We start from the raw sequence: 24,234 nt of genomic DNA on the forward strand, positions 1-24,234 counted from the left end.
ATTAGAGGCCTTACATGTATGTTGTCCCAATCCATGTATTCTCAGGCTCTTCCACCATTTAGTCCTTGAACATACCTGCCCTTGCTTGTGTAATGGTTGGATGGCCAAATAGCCTATCAATTTTTGGGTAGTCCCACCAGGGACTACCCTCTGTGTGTAAAGTAGACTTAGCAGATCAACAATGTTACTCACACTGGTAATATCCTGCCTGTGGTGTGAGTAGCAGTGCTTTGCTCACTCCTGCCCAGCTTGATATGACATACGCTGACAGCGCTGTATACTACTGGGATTGCTGTTGATTCCCTTCTCATTCCTTTTGTATGCTTTATTGCTACGTCATTCTTTCTTCATAGATGTATATATATATATATATATATATATATATATATATATATATATATATATATATATATATATATATATATATATATATATATATATATATATATATATATATATATATATATATATATATATATATATGTATATATATATATATATATATATATATATATATATATATATATACATATCTGTGTGTGTGTGTGTGTGTGCGTGTGTGTGTGTGTGTGTGTATATATATATATATTTATATATCTATATGTATATATTATATATCTGTACATACTTATATACATTTCCTTTGGTGGGCACTGCTGAGACCCGTGCAAGAGCACTCAGACTTGCTTACTGGTACTTATATGTGTTTACTGTTGCTTATTTGTGCTTACACCTGCTTACTAGTGCTTTATTCATTATAACAGTGCCAGTTTGCTTGAATGATATTTAAGTTAAATATCTCATGCGATACTCTTATGTCGGTTTTACAACAAAACGACATTCATTCCACATGAAAAATGATATATTGTTGCGCTTGAACCGTGAATGCCTGTTCGTAAGGCAGATGCTCAAAACACTGCACTATTGACATTTACGTTGATTCTGCAGGTTTTTCTCTATTTGAATGAATTTGACGTGTAAGCTACGCTCGGCAGAGGGCAGCGACGAGTAAACACGCAGCGCTTTGCTTACACCTTCGATATTGCAGCAATTCAAATATATAATAGGGACACGGGGAATCTAATTGTGAAAGTTCTAAGGACAGGGCTCAACATTCCAATACATGCTTGTGTGTTTACTCAAAAAAACCAGAAACACCACGACAGAAGCAGCAATAAGAGGCAAACTTGAAATGATGAAAAAACCAATAGCGTAATAAAATTTAATTCACCGCTTTCGTCCGAAGACTTCATCAGAATAAAAAAATGTGTCATAAAACAGACTTAAATACTTCCACAATTAAACAATTAATTAAAAAATTTAATACATAATTAAAAAAATCAACTATTAGTCTGTCAATTAAAAAAGGAGGCAACAGTGTCATTCCTTTTATGGAGATGTAACTTCCTGTATTTCAAAAAGCGTTTGATATTGACAGCCTCATTTATGCCAGGGAACCTGTCAGCTTTTAATTTAATCTGCCATAAGGTTTCCCTCTGTTGTATGTAGTTCTTAAAATCCCCCCCCCCTCATATCAAACTGACAGACTTCTAATATAGAAAATAAAAATTTTTTGAAACCTGTACAGACAATAGAATGCTTGTACAGAGCATTTGTAACATCTTTCTTTTTAATACTATAAAAATGTTCTCTAATACGAGTCCTAAGGCATCTGCTAGTCATCCCAACATAAAATGCTGGACAAGAACTGCATAAACTGATGTAAACTGCACCTTTAGTGTCACAGTTAACGAAATCAGGTACTGTCAAAGTTCTGTCATGAGACTCTACAGTAATGTATGGTCCCACAGAAATGAACCTACACATATTGCAGTGGTGACAACACTGCATGCCTTTCTTAGTGATAATGATGTTATTGTTGTGGCTGTGATGAAATTCCAAAATTCTTTTCAAACTGTAGTTGTTTCTAGACACAAAAAAAGGTTGGTCACCTACAACTTTAGATAAATCTAGGTTTCCCTTAATGACCGACCAGTTTTTTCGAACTAAATTCTGTATCTGTTTACAATCAGCACTCATGTCCATGGAACAAATCAGATTGGTGTTTAAATTACTCCCCCTGGTGGTGTTGGTAAAAGTAGTACTGCCATGAACTTGTAAACTATTCGGATGGTCAAGCAATGCTGGATATTGCTTGATCCGTCTGTTCAGAATGTCTTTACTGGTATCAACCAGTAATGATTGGTCATACCCTCTATCTAAAAATAAGGAGGTAATAAATTTGAATTCCGCCACCAAATCAGAATGTTTAGAGGTCATTCGACATGCTCTAATAAACTGACCTCTAGGGATGTTCTTAATGATATGCTTGGGATGATTACTAAAAAAATGCAAGTAACCGTTGGTGAAAGTCTGCTTTCGAAAAATGCTACTGTAAAACCTGTTGTCAATGTTGTCCCATTTTAAACAAACATCCAAAAAATAAACCTGTAACCCAACTGCACCTTTAACAAATTTTAAATAACTAGAAAAGGTGTTGATTTCAGAGGCAAAAGCTTCAACAGTGTCAGAATTTCCATCTATGATGAAAAACAGGTCATCAATAAACCTACAATAAAAGGAGACATGGTATTTCTTGGTAAGAATAGGAATAAATTCATGCTCCCACCAAGCCATGACAATATTGGCATAAGCCGGAGCAGCTGAAGAACCCATAGCTACGCCCCGCTTTTGTCTGTAATAAGTTTTACCAAATAAAAAGAAGTTGTTGTATAATGTGAGTTCCAAAAAACTACAAATAGTAGCAATAGCATTATTGGTAAAACCAGTATTGTAATGGTGCAAGAAGCTTCTAACAGCCTCAATTCCATCTTGGTGGGGTATACATGTATATAGTGATATCACGTCCATTGTGAAAATAATATTTCTGTTAGGGTCAAAATGACCTTCTTGAATGTAGGTACTAAATTTCATTAAAAAATCCCAAGAATCTTTAATAAATGAATCCTGGTGATGTAAAATGGGTCCAAGTGCAGCATCAAGGATTAAAGAAATTCCTTCAGTAATGGAATGAGGTGAAGACACTATTGGTCTGAAGGGTGGATCCTCCAAACTTTTGTGGGTTTTAGGTATACCAAAAATGACCCCAATTCTGGGGTCTTCCACCACACAAAATTCGTAAACTTCTAAGGTGATGTCACCTGACATGAGGGCGTCATAAAGAAGAGAATGAATAAACCGCTGTCTTTGTTGAATTTCAAAAAAAGAAATAACCTCATATTCATCACAATTATTTAAAATCTCTAACATTTTGGTGTTGTAAGTATCTTGTTTCATTATTACAATGTTACCACCTTTGTCACTTTTCATGTATCTAAATTCATTCTTTGAAGCCTGTAAATGATGTAATGCTCTCTTCTCATCAATATCCAAGTTGTTAGTAATTTTACGTTTGTGTTCTAACAAATGAGTAACGTCTTGGATACATAAATCTTCAAACACCCTAATGGTGTGTTGTAATTTAGGTGTATAAAAAGATGGCTTGATTAAAACCTTATCAGTGACAGGAATATCATGCATTAAGTATGCCAAATTTAGTTTTCTAGTATACTTCTTGATGTCTAGTATAGTTTTACTGGGGTTAGCTCTGTTAGTTGGAACATAGTTTAAACCATAACGTAATACTCTCAATTCGGAATCAGTAAAAATGTGCCCACTCAAGTTGATAATACTAAAATGTTCACAATCGTTGATTAAGTCTCGTCGCCTGAAGAGTTCGACCCCAGGAAGGTGCGACTCCTGGTCAGAATGTTCGTTTTGGAAGAATAATTCCTCTTTGGAAAAAAAGACAAATTAACATTAGAACTGGTTTTAGTTCTAACTGAGTTGTCGTTGTCACGAACAGAACTGTCAGTTTTCTTGTCGCTAGTCTCAATACCAATAGGTTCAACCTCAGTAGCACAAACCTCAACACTTGGAAAATGGTTGGTGCTAGTCGGTTGTACCAAATTTGAAATAGTCTCTTCAGAATGAGAGAACAGTCTATTGTCAGCAATACCAGCAGAAACACCGATGTCATGTGCACGCCTACCTAAGTTGTTAAAGTGTTGCTGCTGGTTTGGGTTTCTTCTGTTGAAACCAACAAAGTCATTGTAAGCAGTTTTACTTTCATAGGAAGAAATGTCCCTCAATAGTTTAGACTGCTTCCTGTTGATAATGTCAGTGGAATGCTGTTCAACCTCATTTGATAAATTTTGAAAAAAAATTGTCAAAAGAATTGTCAGTTAACTTGCCTTTAAAGTAGGACTCATTTGCAATAATGTCATTCTTTAAATAACCCATTTTAGCAGTATTGTTGTCGACTAGTAGTTTTAAAAACTTTAGACCAGCCTCGTTGAAAAAACAAACCAAACTGTCAAACATAGGCTGCCCGATAGAAACACCGTTCGGGCACTTAAAAAACCTAAGCCCCTTAGGCACTATTTTTAGTTCAATACACTTCATAAAGTAGCAATTCTCCAATTCTAAGGACCTGTACCTTTTTAGTAGTTTCAGCAGGATGTCACGCTTACGATTAAATTCCTCACTGTTTAAACCTTGACGGGGTTTGTCGAGATTACAAAAAGGATTGTCCACAGGTTTAAAGAAGTGGTTAGCGTTCTTGTAGCTTGGTATATCACGCCGACAGTTAATAGAAGGTTTGTTGGCGCTTGAGTCGTTACCATGTACGGGAACGTTGTTCAAATCAATTACTGTTTCCATTTCTTGGAAGGTATCAACGGGACTGGAAACGTTGACCACACGTTCCCTCTCAGATGCCTTAGCTACCAGGAACTTCAGTGAGTTTTGTATATCTATTAAAGTAGTTACCAGCAAACTGTTAATGTTACATCCATCAGAATTAGGCGTAGGATGTAATGTCATATTTAATAACGAATCCTCAGCTGCCTCGGCCATGAGTAGGCACACGAACACTAATAATCCACCAAAAAGCCTAGTCAACACAAAAAAAACAGAAACACCACGACAGAAGCAGCAATAAGAGGCAAACTTGAAATGATGAAAAAAACAATAGCGTAATAAAATTTAATTCACCGCTTTCGTCCGAAGACTTCATCAGAATAAAAAAATGTGTCATAAAACAGACTTAAATACTTCCACAATTAAACAATTAATTAAACAATTTAATACATAATTAAAAAAATCCTTAGGTCCTTAGAATTGGAGAATTGCTACTTTATGAAGTGTATTGAACTAAAAATAGTGCCTAAGGGGCTTAGTTTTTTGAGGTGCCCGAACGGTGTTTCTATCGGGCAGCCTATGTTTGACAGTTTGGTTTGTTTTTTCAACGAGGCTGGTCTAAAGTTTTTAAAACTATTAGTCGACAACAATACTGCTAAAATGGGTTATTTAAAGAATGACATTATTGCAAATGAGTCCTACTTTAAAGGCAAGTTAACTGACAATTCTTTTGACAATTTTTTTTCAAAATTTATCAAATGAGGTTGAACAGCATTCCACTGACATTATCAACAGGAAGCAGTCTAAACTATTGAGGGACATTTCTTCCTATGAAAGTAAAACTGCTTACAATGACTTTATTGGTTTCAACAGAAGAAACCCAAACCAGCAGCAACACTTTAACAACTTAGGTAGGCGTGCACATGACATCGGTGTTTCTGCTGGTATTGCTGACAATAGACTGTTCTCTCATTCTGAAGAGACTATTTCAAATTTGGTACAACCGACTAGCACCAACCATTTTCCAAGTGTTGAGGTTTGTGCTACTGAGGTTGAACCTATTGATATTGAGACTAGCGACAGGAAAACTGACAGTTCTGTTCGTGACAACGACAACTCAGTTAGAACTAAAACCAGTTCTAATGTTAATTCGTCTTTTTTTCCAAAGAGGAATTATTCTTCCAAAACGAACATTCTGACCAGGAGTCGCACCTTCCTGGGGTCGAACTCTTCAGGCGACGAGACTTAATCAACGATTGTGAACATTTTAGTATTATCAACTTGAGGGCACATTTTTACTGATGATTCCGAATTGAGAGTATTACGTTATGGTTTAAACTATGTTCGAACTAACAGAGCTAACCCCAGTAAAACTATACTAGACATCAAGAAGTATACTAGAAAACTAAATTTGGCATACTTAATGCATGATATTCCTGTCACTGATAAGGTTTTAATCAAGCCATCTTTTTATACACCTAAATTACAATTACACCATTAGGTGTTTGACACCATTTGTTTGACGTTATTTATGTAGAGGCGTTACTCATTTGTTAGAACACAAGCGTAAAATTACTAACAACTTGGATATTGATGAGAAGAGAGCATTACATCATTTACAGGCTTCAAAAGAATGAATGAATTTAGATACATGAAAAGTGACAAAGGTGGTAACATTGTAATAATGAAACAAGATACTTACAACACCAAAATGTTAGAGATTTTTAAATAATTGATGAATATGAGAGGTTATTTTTTTTTTGAAATTCAACGACAGACAGTTTATTCATTCTCTTCTTTATGACGCCCCTCATGTCAGGTGACATCACTTAAAGTTCAGAATTTTACTGTTTTGTGGTGGACCCCCCCCAGGGGGTGGTTTTTTTTTTTACAAAAACCCAAAAAGTTGAGAGAGGATCCACCCTTCAGACCAATAGTGTCTTCACCTCATTCCTCACCTCACTCATGGAACGGGATATGTATGAGGGTAGTGTGACAGCCGTGAGGTCTGCGGTGGGAGTGACAGATGCATTTAAGGTGGAGGTGAGATTACATCAAGGATCAGCTCTGAGCCCTTTCTTATTTGCAATGGTGATGGACAGGTAGACAGACGAGATTAGACAGGAGTCCCCGTGGACTACGATGTTTGCAGATGACATTGTGATCTGTAGTGAGACTAGGGAACAGGTGGAGGAGACCCTGGAGATATGGAGATATGCTCTAGAGAGAAAAGGAATGAAGGTCAGCAGGACTAAGACAGAATATATGTGAGTGAATGAGAGGCAAGATAGAGGAATGGTGAGGATGCAAGGAGTAGAGGTGGCAAAGGTGGATGAGTTTAAATACTTAGGATGAATAGTTTGAAGTAATGGTGAGTATGGAAGAGAGGTGAAGAAGAGAGTACAGGTAGGACGGAGTGGGTGGAGAAGACTGTCAGGAGTGATTTATGATAGACGAGTACCAGTAAGAGTGAAAGGGAAGGTCTACAAGAGGGTAGTGAGACCAGCTATGTTATATGGGTTGGAGACAGTGACAATGACAAAAATGCAGGAGTTAAAGCTGGTTGTGGCAGAGATAAAGATGTTAAGATTTGCACTGGGTGTGATGAGGTTGGACAGGATTAGGAATAAGTATATTAGAGGGTCAGCCCAGGTTGGAAGGTTTAGAGACAAAGCCAGAAAGGCAAGGTTACATTGGTTTGGACATGTGCAAGGAGGGATGCTGAGTATATTGGGAAAAAGATGCTAAGGATGAAGCTACTAGGTAACAGGAGAAAGGAAGGCCTAAGATAAGGTTTAGGACAGGAAGAAATGGAAACAGATGATCCGCTAACGGGAACTGCCAAAAGAAGATGATGATATAAATATATATATATATATATATATATATATATATATATATATATATATATATATGTATATATATATATATATATATATATCTATGTATATATATATGCATATATATATCTATATATATATATATATATATATCGCGAGAGAGAGAGAGATCCCTATTGGATACTACAAGCAGCAATGCATGCTGAATAAGAACTGCAGCCAGAAACTATTAAATGTGATTGGTCAGACTTGTAGGAGACAGTCCAAACCAGGATACCCCCTTAGAAATATTAGTAACACATTTGTCTAAATGGATTTACTGATCAACCATGTCAAAAGTCAAAAGCCACTGAAAGATCAAGTAGGGGGAAAATCAAGTAAATTGTTCAACCCATCACCACTATTTGGTCATTACAGACCATCCAATGGGTAATTTCACTAAAAGGTCTTGATAGAAAGATATTCTGGAACATATTTCATTGTTTCCCCTAATATAATAATACATTTGCACGCATGAAACCTTTTATGAACTTTGTTGACAAATGCAAAGTATGTCGTTAGGAGTTAAATAGCTAAACCATCAGATTCCAATCCCATCATTTTAAGAATAAAAGCATGCGATATTCCAGATGAAAAAGCTTTGTCCTTTAGGCAGGGAAGGACAGTATAGTAAATAAAAGAATGTAAACCTTTGAAAAAGAAAATAAGCATTTTAATGTGGCATTGGCCAAGTTGTTGGACACATGCTATAAACTATAAAGCCAAAAGCATTGTACTCATGCCAAGTAAATTCAAGTAGTCTGCCAGTTCCAATATGTCCCAATGAGTGTCAAGTCAGGAACAATTGAACTAAAGGGTATATGCAACATAAAAAATGTACCATACCCAGTTGACATTTTTCAAATGAGAAGTCATTCCAGGTATATAGCCTTCAACTTTCTCCTTACCAGGGAAAGAACAGCCATTTGGTAGTCGACTGTAGAGATCTTTAGGAAAAACACTAAAACTCTTCCTATAGATCTCTGCTTGATAGATGAATTAAGTCTGTCCACAAGCAAATGGGAGCATCACCATCAGAGGAATTCAGGCCTTTATCCAGCTCACCTGTGTTAAGTGAGTTCAAATTCATACCATTGCGCCCATGTTAAATGATGGGCTGGACACACATAGCACAAGGTATGCAGATCCACCGAGAATGTCACAAATGTGTTATAAGCCTCTACAAACATACTTGGATCAGCAGCACTGCTTATCTTGTAGAGATGAAGAAAAGTGGGAGAAAGTAAGTCCAGGGTGATTAGTCAAAGATTAATTACTGCACTTCACTGCACAAAACTCAGATCAGTGGATTCTACCTATGGTTGCATGACTGCACAGCAAGACAGCCAATGCTCTGACCAGAAACTGATTCTAACACCAAGTCATTTACCATGATACCCAGCTGGAGAACCAAGTGCCGAATATGTCAATGTGGATGAATAGCAGAAATAGCAACCTGAAAAAAAAATATCAACTGTTTCATAATTTAAAGAAGTCTGTAACAGGAATTCATTCAGAACTTCTGCAAACTCTTAAAAGAACAATATCTGGTAGACAATAGATGTAGAAATACCCATAATTACCTCTTGCAATCACAAACTCTTAAAGAAGCTAAAAGACCCAGCACTATGCTTGACAATTTGCAATTATGAGCATAATATGTAGCAACTTCCCAGATCTGATCGTACCAATAATCCTGGATAACAGACAACCAAGAAGGTATAATTGCCATGAGAACTGGACCAAAATAGTTACCTGTCCAGCTTTCCATAGCAAATACCAGTTCACAAACAAGATCAAGTTGGACAAAATCACAGCCTTCTTCCAGATGGACCTAATATTGCAGTGCAGTACCATCATAAGAAATTTAGAACAGCTTGTCCAACCGTTGTGGCCAAGATGACACAATATATCTGCAAGTGCATAATGCAAAATATGATATAGATGGTTTATGTCATATTGTATTCCATAGCAGCACCTTAAAATAGATCAGTTTTGTAACCCCTGCCAGATAGCCACATTATGCCAACTCCCCCGTGTTTCTGTAGTATCTTGAACCTCCTGCAGATGATAAAAGTATACTAAGAAAATGAAAGAGGAATACAGTGATATAAAGGCAAATGCATATTTCTGTCATGATTAAGACTGCAAAAATCTATAACCCTGGACTTTGCAAATTAAACTAAAAATAGCAGCTATAAAAAAGCAATCCAACATTTTTATGCCATGGCCAATACAAATTAAACTGAAATAAATAACAGTAATACAGCAGCAATGCAAAATATCAATAGAATCATATGAAATGTCATAAATGAGCTGAGCAAATCAAATTATGAAAATAATAAACAGCAGGTCGACTTAAGTTTGATCATTAATGTTAAACATTAGATCAACGAGGAAAAAAATAGAAAATGCCAAGACGAGGTTACAGCAGTTAAACTCCACAAGACTAATAGATTGTAAGTGTGGCAAATGAACCTATATGCTTAGTACTTTATACTGCCATGGCATACTAATGTAATAGGGTACTGGAATTTATCAGAGCACTGAACATTGCAAGTATATGCAGGTACCTTACTGAGTGACAGCAGAGTGATCATATACAAGTACAGTGACACAATAATGCCAATGTATATGAGCTCAATTAATTTATGGAATGTGATAGATTTAATAATGGTTTGATGAATCCCAATGTGAGAAGCAATGACACCTTTAAGGAGAGACATCAAAACCACAGTTTTTATATAACTCAGGCATATACCTTGTGAGCTGACCGCAATTAAAATGCTTAAAGGGGGATTCAGCAGTAACATATTTTGGCTATCCACAAGGAAGTCTAGTATATTGCTGAGGCCCATGTAGGTGTCATTTTTTAGTTTTGGTAAAATCTTCCAGGATTTCATTCATAGTGATAATGCGAAGAGCAGAATGTATACATTCCAGGGAAGGAACATGGGGTTAACTGAGAATGAAAACTGTCAGCTAAATATGCCTGTGAAAACATTGGCTATGGGTTTGGTATCACAATAGCGGGTGCTGTTTAACAGATACATTGTTTGTTAGAAAAAGATTAATCAATAAACATGAATAAGCAAACAAAGACCATACGCAAGTAAAACAAAAAAGAAATGTCAGCCATAGGAATCTGAATAAAAAATATTTGCTAAAATGCTGGGAATGAATCAAACAGCTACTTACTGATGCAATTTCCATTATACAACTAAGGAGCATTCAAATGTAATCTTTTAATTTCTGTAAAAATAATGGCATTCTTGAAAATGAGGTTAAGTGGATTCCATCTACTGCTTTGTACTAATAAGTCAAATATGTTATGGGATACGAAAATTCAATCCAATATGAGAAAGGAGCAGAACAATGAACACATGGTTTTGGAAATCTTTAACAACTGTGATGCTCCACAGAAACCTTAGCTATGTGGTCAGCTTCAAATGTGGCTCTTTGTGACAAATGCAATTAAAGAAAAAAACATCTGCATGTTTTCACTTTTTCTTTAACTGAAACAAAAGTAGGTCTGATTATGATACAGTCTGATATATTACAGGCACAGTGCATGGTCATGATTTGTTATAATGCAGCTTTTTGTAATTTTGTAGTCCATGAAAATGCCAAATAATTATACAAAGTATCAGTCAAACATGCATATCCTGTTTCTTTTTTGGTCTTCTCCTTGGGGTAACTTATTTGAAGTCTTGACAGCATTAATTAACTTACTGGAGATAAATCTAAAACTTTTTTCTTGACAACTGTAGTTTATTCAGGCCATTGAAAAGACTGTAGCTTCTGTCTTGGAATTTAAATTACACAACCACCTCTTTGTTTACTTTTTCCTCAAAAGAAGTGTTTCTATTTCCAACTGACATGAATTTCCTCATTTTTGATCATTCAATGTTAAATAGGAAATAAAAGGTCTGTGATATGACAAAATTAATACTAAATGTACTATATAACCTGCAAAGGTTACTTCTGATTTCTAGATTAACTCCATGCCTGTGTTTAAAAGACCCATATAGATCTGAGAGTGTCACTTGGCTTGTGGACTGAAGACTCATGTAATCAGTGGTGTTATGCTACAGAACCAAGAAGTGACGTTTAAATCTAGTAGGCAGGTTCTAATGTACAGTACAGCAATAATGATTGCTACATGAAATTATTAAAAAAGTTTACTTTTATTTTAAAACATTCCTAATGCTAAGAATAATAGCTGAGAAATCTCTAAAGCATAATTAATGTAGAAAGCATAAATTAGGAAGCAGGAGAATATATTTTAGCAGTAACTTACATACGAGCATGAGTAATGCAGGATGTATCCATAGCTGGTATAGTCTGGTCATGAGAACGAAACCTGAGTAATAAAGCAAAGCAAACCATGAGTAAATATTGCATTACTCATGTTTAAACATGAGTTATTGCTATTGCACAATTACATTTTTAAGAAAAACATTTCTCACTTTTTCTAAATAACATCATTGTTTAAACAGACTTCAGTTCTCTCCTGTGTTTTGTAGCATGTAGGGGCCATCTGATTTATGTCCCAAGCAGGTATAGGGTATGTATGGCCTCAAGCTTGCAGAGGTTGTAGTAATCATTAATATCTAAGGAAGGTTAGTGCTCACTAAAGTTTTAGAGACCCTTCACTTCTTAATTCCTCTCAATGCTAGAATGTGCCGCTGTTTAGTAATGTTACTCCACTTTTCATTTTATCTGCATACTCAAAGTAAAAATAATCTCTAGCTATCTTAACTCCCGATGCTGAAGTATTGTTTAGTGATGCACTTCATCCTGGGGATAATGTTAGATTTACAACTGCCACTCTTGCACATTTTTGAATATTAATGACCTTTTATTGTATGATATTTATAACTGCTTCACTATGATCACAAGAAAAAAAAATGAAAGGAAGGCAGTTAAGCAAGTTTAGGAACTCAGGCAGAAATATTTGCTTTAAATTTAGTGTATGTTTATTTTGGTGCCTTTTAAATTTAATTGATATTGTATCTTTTATGGCGGTGACCATTAACTGTTTGCACAAACAGAATTCAATTAGTTAAAATGACATAGAAATTTCTTTACCTGGATCTTCAAGTTAATTATGCAACAAAACACTGGATGGCAAATGAAATGTCAATCATTCATCAGTTTACTGATTAACTTATTGACACAGACAGAACACTTGATTCCTGTTATTCCGTCTGTGTACCGCAGCATGTCTAATACGAGACCTTGAAGCTTTATAATTTGTGACTTTTTGTGTTACTTAAGAGCGCAAGCAATGATACGACATTATGCATACAAGCTGTAACAGAATTAGAACCCCACTTTCTTTATATATTTAATTTATTTTCAATACTTTTTTATATAGGCTTTAGTGGCAATCCATTTATATTTAAATATATTTAACTAGTTTATTAGACTTATTGCTGTATTAAGACTATTTGCAAACAAGCAATCTGTACACAACTCCCTGTCAGTGCTTTTCTTACACAGTAAAAATAAATCAATACAAACAAAATAACATTTTTAGTAGAAACTATGTTAATGCTTGCAGAAGCTGATCATCCCTGTTAATAACTGTAACTGCTTTTTTGATGAACAGGTTGTTCACTGCAAATGGCTCGGTGTGGCTCAACATTACCTTGCATTTTACATATCGTTACCTGTGTCAATCCATGCCTGCATAATGTTTACTTATTCATTCATTCATTTACATATTTAATACTTTAGAACCAGGTAAAATCCCTCTAAGCCTAATCACATTTTCAGGGAAGACCTAGGGAGCCAATGCCTCAGACAGAGAAATACACAGATATAATTTAAAAATAAATGCACTGTAAATAAATAGAAATGTAAAAAAAAAAAAAAAACTTTGTTTAGAAGAAGGCAAGCAAAAGTTTGGCAAATGCCATACACTCTTCTAAACTAAGTGAAATGCTACAAATGCTGACAGTAAGTTAGAGACATAAATATAATAGTAAGATAGGTGTAAAGGCAAATTAAGACAGATTTTGGTCATGGATGTTTATAGTATTCACATATATTTATCTTAAATAGATATTTTTAAGTGCCTCTAGAACCACAAAGGTCAGTTGTTGCATCGTATTGACATAGTGATAGAATTTAATAGAAGAGTACTAAAGTAAAAAGGAAACAAAACATATTATGTCATCAGATTTGATGCCAGATGGAAGTTCTTAAATAAGATTTTTTTTTTCCTGAAAATCTGTGGTTATGGGTTATGAAGTTTCTGTCTAAACCAAACTCACTGAATGTCCATTTTGCTTTGTTCACGTTCAAAGTGATTTGCTCCTGCATTTGTCATCCTTTGGATGCAATGTTAAATCAATGCCCCATCTGATTGATCTGATGGTAGCTCAGGTGGATATATAAGATCCCATGGCACCTATCAAAAAGAGTAGGTGAAGATCCTGATAGCCTGGCCAAATGTTCCCAAGTAGTATAAATTCCATCTCAAGTCTCTCCTGAAAAGAGGCCAGAGCCTAGTGGGACTAACCTGATTAACGCAGGATAAATAAAACAAAAATCCACATTTAATGATGTCTAAACTATGCCACCATTATTTACAGTGGTATTAAAGAGTCCTGGTTATAATAAATCTGGTAACCCTGACCAATGTGCCTTTTAACAAGTAAAGTAGAGGTCTTTATTTACATTTTCTTGCTGTCCCACATGACCCTAACAGGCACTCCTCTCTGGACACAATTAACCCATTTTTACCTCCTCTGGCGGTGAGAGCCAGATGCATTATCTCACTCATGAAGGTGACTGCATTATGAATCATTCATTCCCTGTTTGGAGCAAAAGTATTTTGTGCCCATTTGTTCCCTCCATGAGGTGAGAAGCAATGGTTTGGGGACAGGCCATCCCATGTTCATGTGGATCCCATTTCTCAACTATATAATTCCTCCTTGTAGTAGTGAGCGTTTTTTGTACATGCTTTTCCTCTAGGAGGCTCAATATGTACTGTTGCATACATTTGCATATTGTTCAGACTTACATGGGGCACAGACACATTTTCCTGATGAATATATCTTGCAGTCTCATAACACTCCTTTTGACAGTAGAAATGCAGTGTGTCTTACTGCCTCCTTTTTCCCAGGATGGGCAAGATAGCATCAGCAGCTAACTTCCACCACCTCCACTCCAGCATGTTCAGTACCCAAGCTACTAAATGAACTCAAGTCATGTCAATCATCGTCAGGGCTTTATCCCTATAAAACACAAGGTGGGGCTTTTAAATGTCTTTTTGAAAATTTAATTTAATTATTCTAAGAAACTAAGAGATTTAGCAAATAATACACCCAAGCATATGACAGAATCAGCTTCAAGAATAATCTGCACTCAGTCAAATGTTATGACCAAGGAGTTCATTAGAATGGTTATGTACTTAATGTCTGACAAGATGTCATTAGATTTAAATGCACTGAGCTGTAAACAGTTTGCTTGATCCAATCTCCTAAGGAAAAGAGGCTTAAATAGAAATGAGAGCATGTCAAGTAACACTGGAATCTGTGAATATCTGGGTTTATTAAATAAGTTGCAGATTCTGACAGAGCTGACATCTTTTTTTTTACAAAAACTTTTTAATAAATTTTAACAATAACAATAAATGAAAAAAAGATATAAAACATAAGTACTATATAACTATTTGCAATAGTCCATGACAATATTTTTCTTCTGAAATAATCATACCATTAATACTTTTCAAATAAATCACATATTTTTTGTAAAGATATATATAGATGTGTGACATTAGGGGTTCTCATCTTCATATCTGACAAATCATTTTTCATACATTTTTAGCTAAATATAAGACTTTTATAAACAATGAGATAGTTTTACTTTTCCAATTTTTGTGATTAGTTTCATAGCTATAGATAAAATAGATCACAGAAGTGGCACTTGCTTCAGTAACAAGGAATAGTTGGGAGCCCCTGAATGACCCTTGAATCACCCATCTGCACACTGCTTTACCATGGACAAAGATTCATTTTAAAATGGTACTGTGTGACAAAACCATTTGAAAGGGAAAAATCAAGGTCCCTGAATGGGGACATTCAAAAGTATCTCATCACGGAGGGAAAATTTGGCAAATAATACTCTTCTGAAAACAGGGAATCACAGTACCATCACCATCGGTGAGCAGAGAATAAATTTAACTCGTACCCCAACAGGAAGAAAAAAAATGGGCTCCCTAAAGTTAAGGAATAAACCACCAGTGGAATCACCTTTCCTCATTGTTGAGACTGTATCTAGCTGAATAATGGTTGTGTTTGCTCATTGCTTGAGATGGAACATATGCTGGGTAGCTGTGGTAATACAATGCTGGTAGATGAAGGCACTGGTCTGGGTATAAAAACTCTCTTAAGTCATTTAGTTAGGAGGCAAGAGGTAAAAAAGTATCTATAATTTTTACACAGGTGTTTGTCTTCAGATTTGTGATGACAGAATGTGTCCATAGTCTGGGAATGTGTACTCTGTGAAGCACATGTTAAAAAAACAGACAGTAGCCTGGGTAAACCATATGTTCCACATGAACTAATACAATTCATTTTCAAGAACAGTTTAAGCTAATTTGAAGCTAACATAGTTTGGCACTTGAATACAGACAGCCCAGAAGAATGTTTAATAGGAGTGTCAGTCTGGGCAAATCATGAATACATATATATATATGTATATATATATATCTATATATATATAAATATATATATATATATATATATATATATATATATATATATATATATATATATGTGTGTGTGTGTGTGTGTGTATGCATACATATAGTACAGTATGTATATGGCCCTGCATTCCTTTCTAAGCTTCCAATATAATAAAATGTCCTGTTTGGAAAATAAGACATTTGTCATAATGAGTCAGTTTATTTATATTTATTTATTTTTATTTATTTAACATTTGTTTACCGGGAAAGTTCAACTGTACACTGGTCCATTTTCAGTGGAGGCCCGGGGAGAAAAGCTCCAACAATATGAAAAACAAACAAACAAACAAACATTATAACACAAGAACATTACAGAGTACATGTCAACAATGAAAGTACACATTGCAAATATAAATAACCAAAAGAGATGACACCTAAAAAAATTTGTACATCAAAAGAGTATATGGTATTATACAAACTAGACTAGCATATATATTAGAAAGGGTTTACTATCACATAATCGAATCTACTCCATTTGAGTGTTAAGATGTTCGACTCACATGTTTGGAAATCTCAATACCGAACATAAAAAATGTCAAAGGCATCATTTTAATAAAGTAGAAATTTTGAAAATGTCAACTTTACTGAAATGCTGCACTTCCACTCAACATGTGCCCCCCCCACTTATATATGCAAACTCCAAGATCACACTACAGTAAAGGAAAGGGTGCATTCCCTGATCCCAACTATAGTGCGATCTGCACCACAACGTTGAACTTTACAACAGCGAATGCTCACTATTGTAAGGTTCGACATTGTGGCATTCATAATTTCAGTTCGGCCAAAGGCAGTTTCACATAAATGTCAGTTGTATGAAATGTGATCGATGAAGTGATTGTAAGCCATTAGAAAGCAAAGTATGATATTTTTGAGGAGCACTTGAAATGATTTGAGGTAAAAGAGTAAGTAATATAGGGAAGGAAGAAGGCATAATAGGATAGTACTGCAAAGTGCATATCTAAAGAAAGTCAGAGGGCGTGTATAAAAAGTGGAGAAAATTGAGTTAGTCAGGTGGGTAGCAAGAGCAAAGTCTGGATTTTTCTAAGTGAGTAAAGAGATTTTTTTTAAATTGTACTATGATGCAGATGGAAGTGACAGAAGTGGATAGTTTATTCCATATCTTAGGAATGATGTTAGAGAATAAGGATTCTCCAGCTGAGTTGTTAGATTTGGTGGATTAAAATATGAGTTTGAAACTGGAACAGAGTGTTCTAGTGGTGGTGTATGGTTGTATGAGATCTTGAAGGGCTGGGGTTTTATCTGGTTCATGGAGTATTTTATGGGTGAAGGTTAGTTGCTTGTATTGGAGGAGCTGAAGAAGTTCTAGCCAGTTTAGTTGTCTAAGGGCTGTGCTATGGTGTGTTTTGTAGGGGGAGTTTGTAGTGAATTTGGCTATTTTTTTGTACCATGAGTCTAGTTTAGTAAGGTCTGATTTGTATAGGTTGGTTAGTATAGGGGAGGCATAGAGGAGGGGTGACAGGAGGTATGTCTGGGTAATAGTATCTTTTGTAGATCTGGTAAAAAAGTTTTTGTTTCGGTAAAGGAGCCCTAATTTTTTATAAACTTTTTTGAAAGTTTGGGCTATGTGGATATCAAATTTTAGATTGTTGTCAATTTCAACCCCTAGCAATTTGGTATGTGTCACAGGGGTGATAATAGTTTTGTTTTTGGACTCTAGGGTGAAAACTGGGAGTGTTGTATGTGTTCTTGATGGGTAGAAGAGGAGGAGTTTGGTTTTATTTGGGTTTAGAATGAGTTGAGAATTGGTAAACCAGGATTCTACTGATAGAAATTAGTTCTGGGTTATGGTGTGGAGGTCCTGTATGGTGGGGGCAGAGCATATGAGGGCAGAGTCATCTGCGTATTGTATCATAGATGCTTGGTGAGTGGAGGTGTGGAGTTGGTTGGTAAAGAGAGAGAACAATAGTGGTCCTAAGATCAAGCCTTATGGGACATCTAGGGAGACTCGGAGATGAGTGGACAGGTGATGTTGCCACAGTACAGCCTGTTGTCAGTCTGATAGGTAGTTTTGGAACCAGGTAACAGTGGAAGCACAAAGGTTTATGGAGAAGAAGACTTTGATCAGTTTGTTGTGGTTTACCATATCGAATGCTTTGGATAGGTCTAGAAATATGGCAGATATGAATTGCCCTGAATTTCCAAGTTGGTTGACTGTATTAGTAAAGGACATGAGGGCTGTAGTTGTACTATGATGGGGGTGAAATCCATGTTGTGTGATTGATAATAGATTGTGGGTGTTAAGGTATTTCATGAGTTGATTATGGATCACCCTCTCTAGGATTCTGGATAGGGGGTGATAGAATAGTGATCGGGCGGTAGTTGCTAAAACTGGTTGAGTTGCCTCCTTTGTGAGGGGGTATTATATGGGATTTTTTTCCATATAGCAGGTACTATGCACTCTGACATTGATCTGTTTATGGGTGTTGCTATTGGGTAAGCTATTCCATCAGCAGCTACTTTCAGAAATTTGGCTGGTAGTTTGCCTGCAGCTAAGGTAGTTGGTTTTAGTTTGAGCAGTATTTTTTTACAGTATTTACTGTTACTGGTTGTAGTCTAAATAGACTGTGGTTGTTTTGAGAGGGTTTAATGAGATGGGGAGTTACTGGGGCATGGCTATTGGAGTTGTTGTTTGTACTGGCTAGGGCTAGTATTGTTTCTGTAAAATAAGTATTAAATTGTGTTGCTATGTTTTCAGGGTAAGTGAAAGAGGCTGGTGTGAGTATGGAGGTTTTGCCTGGAGATAGTATGTTATTAACTGCAGCCCAGAATTTTTGTGGGTTATTATGGTATTTTTCTTGAATATTGTGGTAATAATTAATTTTGTCCTGTTTGATGAGTTTTTAACTTTGTTCCGTAGCTCTAGAAATGTTAGTTTTGTAGATTGGGTTTTGTGTTTGTGGTATTGTTCCCAGGCTTTATCCCTATTTTGAGAAGGGAATGACATTCCTGGCTCAACCAGGATGCATAATTGGCTCTAACTCTAATGGTTCTGGAGGGAGCATAGCAATCTAGAATCTCTAAAAAAGTTTTATTAAATGAGTTGATTGCTTCATCTAGGGGGTAGCTGTTGAGAGATTCCCATTTACAGCTTTTTAGGGCTGAGATGAACTTTTGTGGCTTGAAGGATTTTTTTGTTTCTGAATGTATGGCAAGAGGTGTGGTTAGTTTGGAAGATGCGGGCATGCATGAGAAAGGTTGGCAAGTGGTCGCTTAGGGCATCTGGAAGAAAAACTGCCTGAGATGTTAGTGAGGGATTGTTAACCAAAACCCACTCAAGGATAGACTGATGTTTAGCAATTTTGTCAGTTCTTGTAGGGGATTTGAAAAGTTGTGCAAATCCCTGAAGGTTAATTGAGATGATGGGTTCAGAGCGGAACAGTCTTTCAAGTCAATATTGAATTCACCCAGCAGGACTGTTTCTTATGGGTATGTATTACAGCCCCAGTGAAGTATGTTTTCTAGTGTGTGGATATTATTTCCTAGTGGGATATACCCACCTATGATGTCACTAGCCTCTCACCTTACCATTGACAATTCTAGCATCCCTAACCACACATCTTCAAATCTGCCTACTTTCCAATTACAACCCATCTCTACCACCTTTATCCAAAAACTTATCCAAAAACTTAAACCTTGTACCCCCTCTGCTGATCAGCTACCATCAGAATACCTTCAAAAAGCAGCTAATGTAGTAGCCTATCCCATATCCATCCTTATAAACAGAACCATTAGTGAAGAAACCATCCCTGATATCTGGAAAATCTCATACATTATCTCCCTACATAAAGGAGGCAACTCTAACGAGTACTCTAATTACAGGCCTATAGCACTCTTATCACCCTTAGCAAAAATTATGGAGAAATGTATTCACTATCAGTTAATGGGTCACTTAACTAAACATAACATACTAACTAACTGCCAGCACGGTTTTAGGCCATTTCATAGTACCACCACAGCTCTCCTTTCCTTTACTGATTTCATCAATAAAAAACGCAACAAGACTATTCTCTCATCAGCACTCTTTATAAACCTGTCAAAAGCCTTTGATATGGTCAACCACCCCCTGCTCATAAAAATCCTAGAATCTCTTTCTTTAGAACCCAAGGCAATTCACTGGTTCACTTCCTACCTCAGCAATAGGAAACAGGCAGTTCTCTGGGATAACAAACTCTCATCTCTTCTGCCAGTCTCACTTGGTGTCCCCAAGGCTCTATTCTTGGACCTCTTCTATTCTCCTTATTCATAAATGACCTACAAGTAGCTATACCTCAAGCTACATGCATACAATACGCAGATGATTCTACACTCATATGTTCTGCTAAAACCATTTCAGAATTACAAACACTAACACAAAATGTATTTAACACAGTTGAGGCATGGTTCTTAAACGCTGCCTCCTTTTGAATGCTAAAAACAAACTCTTGCTCTTTAAGCCTACTATTAGGTCCTCCCCAATAGAATTCTCTATCTTATCCAAGAATGGCACCCTTATATCCCCTGACTCTACCACCAAGCTGCTAGGTGTCATTATAGACAATAACCTTACCTTTGATAACCACATTAACAATACTGTCAAAACTGTAAATAGAAAACTGGGCTCCTTCTACAGAATTAAAATGTTCTTAACTCCTATAGCCAAAGCTACACTTGCCCACTCTCATCTTATTTCCACTCTTCTCTATGCTTCACCTATATACACTAACCTAAAGAAAAATAATCTCTCTAAACTGGCTAATACTTAACAATAGTATTGCTAGGTTTGTTACTGGGAAACAATTTAGAACTCACCACTGTCTGAACCTACAGCAACTGCACTGGCTTGAACTAAAAAACATGTTGATACTCTCCCAACTCACCTTTGTCCATAGGATATTTTACCAACCTAATAACACACCTATACTTTCTAATCTATTTACCCCTTACACTAACCTAAATTCATTACTCTCTTCAAACAAACTTCTAGTAACCTTAACTAAGTCTAATAACATTGCTGGTGACTCCCTATTCTCCAATACCATCGGTAAATATTGGAATCTTCTACCTACTGCTCTAACTTCCATTCTCTCCCCTGTTCTCTTTAAACAAAAGCTGAAAAAACACCTTAAAATACACTGGTTATGCCCATGCTTCAATCCTGACTAAAATTGTGACTTCCACAATTTTTTTTTCTCTGTCTCTTTAACACCTTCTTTCTATTCGCTCTCTACTACCTACACTTTGAGAAGTTTCCCTAACAATCTACTTCTTTTACAAGTAGCATCTATTACAATCCATTAAAGAATTTTGAATGTAAAAGAAATTTGCTGAATGTGCTCTACTCTTGCCACAAATATTTTACTGTTACAGAACCTTTCTATTTTGCATTTCTATAACTACAACTTAATTGTTTTCTCTACAGGGTATGTATGTAGAATTCTGTAATGTAGTCTTGAATCATGTTTAACCTGCTACTTATTTTTTCTTTTTATGTATAACGTAACTGTGTTTTGTCTCCATGTGGAGCTTTTCTCCCCGGGCCTCTGCTGAAAATGGAAATATATCCAGTCAGACCAGCCCGGTAAACAAATGTAAAATAAATAAAAATAAAAATAAATAATGAACTTTTTTGGGTTGATCTTTAATTTAGTAAAGATAAGTTCTGTGTTTCTGACGTAGGGGCTCTTATTTTTCAGATAGTCTAGTGATAGGTGTTTTTTAAACAAAATTTCAACCCCCCCTTTTTTGTTTGATCTATGCTTATGTACTATATTGTATCCTGGGGCTACAATTTCATTATTGCAGATGTTGGGGTTTAACCATGTTTTGGTTAATAAGGCAATGTCAGGAGTATAGAGGGAGAGCATGCAGGTCATGTACTTTATTCACAATTCTTCTGGCATTCATATTGAGAAACAGTATGGAAGAGTTATCATTTTTGTGTGGTAGTCTGATGTTCCCAGGGGTTGGGTTGGATATTGTATCTGGTGAGAGGGGGAGACGAGAATTGGGATGTATGTCTCCAGAGTGGTTTAGCTCCTTTGCAAGGTATAGTAGGAGTTTTGTAAATTGTATTGTATTTTAGCGTGCTTATAATAGGTATGAGATTTATTTATAGCGGGTAGGAGACTATATGGTTGGTAGTCTAGATGGTCGGAGTGGATGAGCTCTGGGGATATGGTGTGGTTAACTAGGCTATCGGGGGATATACAGAGGAGGTTTGACATTGATAGTTATCAATTGAGGCTGGTGGATACTTTAGAGCTGTTAGCAAGGGCAAGACAGATGACAGGGCAGTAGAGATGAGGAGTAAAAATGCTAAATTTAGGTTTTTATTAGGATGGTTCATTTTTAGTGGTAATGTCTTTATTGTATATGGTTTAGCTGTATTTGGGTAAATCTTTAAATGCTGATAGAAAAATAGCTATTGTATTTGGGTAGGGGTGCTGATAAGGTAGTTAGTGGTTAGGTGTCAAGTTTGTATATAGTTTGCTAGTCTGTGGGGTGCAATTAGAAGTTGCTAAGTAGATGGGTTGGGTGTTATAATCGGGTCTACTATAGATGATCAAAATTCCAAAAAGCTGATTCCCATATCACCGAGACCATATGATTGACTTTTGGAATTTCGAACATCTTTAAAAAAACAAAACAAAACTTACCTACACATTGCTAGCAGGAGGGCAAGCCCCCTGCACCTCCCACACTCCCTGCAATTTAAATATACCAACTCCGAGATCGCACTACAGTGTGGAAGATGGAAATATTACCATCCCGCACTATATGGAGATGCCCATTCTGCATGACTGAAATTCTAAAAGTCAATCATATGGTCTTGGCCATATGGGAATCGGCTTTGTGCAATTTCGATCATGTGTAGGGGACCCATTATAATCAGGTATCTGATTACTGGGAGGTGAATAGTTGATGTAGTTAGAGTAGAGACTGTGTATATCCTATTTGATGGATAGTGGATTTCTATTGGTTTGTGGAAAGCGGGTGTGGTTGGGGATGGATAAATGTAATTGAAATGCGGGTGGGTGAGAATGGGGATACGGTAGGTGAGTGGAGTGGAGTCCAAGCATTGAGAGGGTGGAATGGAGTGGGCTGAAACCCAGTTGGTAGTTTGGCCAGATGCAGAAGAGAAAAATCAGCAGCAATATTTACATGCAACTGTGAGTTTTTTGCCAAACTTTGTGTAAAAATGCAATGTCTATGGGACAATATAACTGTTTACTTTTTAATTATGTTTGTTTTAATTCATTTTATTTTGTTTGTTTTTACTTTTCTTACTTGGGACTAGAGTGGAGAGATTAGGTGAGTAAAGTCAGATGTTGATAATGTATGAAGTGAATCCTAAGTTTAGAAAAAAGAGGAAAGAGGCAGCAAAGTCTAAGCCTTTAGCACACATTCCTGAAGTGAGTAAGGTGCCACAGTGATACAGAGACTAGGGAGAGAGATGCATACTCAGTGGGGGTGAAATAAAGGTGGTGGCAATGGGGTGTTAGTGAGCTGAGAAATACAGTTGGGCTGAAGAGTTATCTTTGACCCTATGATTAATTAATGGATCACATTTAATTATTTGAGATTTTTTATCAAAAATACTCAAATATATCAATACCTTACTGATGGTAAAAGAGGCCTTAAGAGTGCTTAGCATTGCCGAGATTTGCTTACACATACACAGCTGAAACCTGCCAGACATCTAAAAATAGAAACCGGATTTAATTAATTTGTTTACATTTATTTTTAATGCCCATTTGCATGGTGTGCTGCTTAGCAACACTAACAGGCACCTTAGTAGTATATGTGAAGATATACTAGTTCTCTCACTATCCAAGTAGCTAGATAGGTTAAATCATAGCCTAAAGTGTTGTAGGTCCCAGGTTCGGGTCCTGAGTA

The sequence above is a fragment of the Protopterus annectens genome, chromosome 5.part1 (assembly GCF_019279795.1).
Source record: "Protopterus annectens isolate FY-2018-M chromosome 5.part1, PAN1.0, whole genome shotgun sequence".
NCBI classification, from domain to species: Eukaryota; Metazoa; Chordata; order Ceratodontiformes; family Protopteridae; genus Protopterus; species Protopterus annectens.